This window comes from Petaurus breviceps, unplaced genomic scaffold (assembly GCF_028583685.1).
Source record: "Petaurus breviceps papuanus isolate PSGF00001 unplaced genomic scaffold, PetGlider_PUasm1.0 98, whole genome shotgun sequence".
NCBI lineage: Eukaryota > Metazoa > Chordata > Mammalia > Diprotodontia > Petauridae > Petaurus > Petaurus breviceps.
Window position 1 is genome coordinate 55,070,890 of NW_027187460.1, and position 1,183 is coordinate 55,072,072.

The 1,183-nt window shown below is 34.7% G+C and overlaps 1 non-coding gene across 1 annotated transcript; it reads left to right on the forward strand.

Moving 5' to 3' along the window:
* The first annotated feature begins 533 nt into the window (after positions 1-533).
* On the forward strand, positions 534-640 carry LOC138156150 (U6 spliceosomal RNA). The gene has a single exon (XR_011167088.1). It is a non-coding gene; the product is annotated as a U6 spliceosomal RNA (small nuclear RNA).
* The last annotated feature ends 543 nt before the right edge of the window (positions 641-1,183 follow it).

Consider the following 1,183-nt stretch of genomic DNA (forward strand, 5'->3'; position numbering starts at 1 on the left):
TATTAGGTGCTCAGTACTATGTTAAGTACTTTATAATGATTATCTTACTTGATTCTGACAACAACCTTAGGAGGTAGGTGCTGGATTTAAACTGAGGTCTTTCTGACTCCATGCCTGGTGCTGTATCCATTGCTCCAACCAGGTGCCCATAAGTTGTCCCTTTGGAGAGTGTTCTAGAGGAAATTAGTGCCAGGACATTTTAGAGGAGATTCTATAATTCCATATGATGAAAAAGATCAGGTTTTAATACTAGAAGTCTACTGATATACTGAAGCAAAGGCCTAGTGTCATCTATTCTTGGTATCTATGCCAGGGAAGCCTGGCCCTACCTATCTTTGCATCCTCATTAGACATTACTCTTCTTAATATGACCTGAAACCCAGTCAACCTGATCTTTTCTCTGTTCCTCACATGTGAAAGTTCATCTCTCATCTCTCTGTGTTAGTTCTAGCTGTCTTCTATAACTGGAATTCATTTTCTCTTCACCTTGGCATAATATAATTCTTCTTTCTCCCTTCCAGACATAGATTGAGATGCTTGCTTCAGCAGCATATGTACTAAAATTGGAATGATAAAGAAAAGATTAGCACGGCCCCCTTGTAAGGATGACATGCAAATTCATGAAGCGTTCCATATTAAAAAAAAAAGACGTAACTAAGTACCAAGACTTCTATATAAAACCTTGCCTGATATTCTCAACTGCTAATGTCCTCTCCCTCAAATTATTTTGTATTTATTTATATTTCTTCTGTATCATCACATAAACATGTACAGGTTTACATATATGTTATGTGTGTATAGATGGATTAGTCAGATTAGATTAGATAGATATTAGAAAATGCAAAATGAGATTTCCCCCCTTTACCAGGAAATTATATTCATTTTAAAAGATAATAGGGAACTATAAAGCAAGTAGTGATGACTTTAGTATACCATTTGCTTTTAAACAACTGGAGGACTATAGATTTGACCATATTTTGCAACCAGTCAAAAACAATTATTGTGCCTGTTGTCATAATAAGGTTGTCAAGTTCTCTTTGGAAACTAACAAAACAATTGCTCTATAGAGCAATTATTTATGTCTTGTTTAAGGTTATCTATCTATCTATCTGTCTGTCTGTCTATCTATCTATCTATCTATCTATCTATCTATCTATCTATCTATCTATCTATCTATCTATCT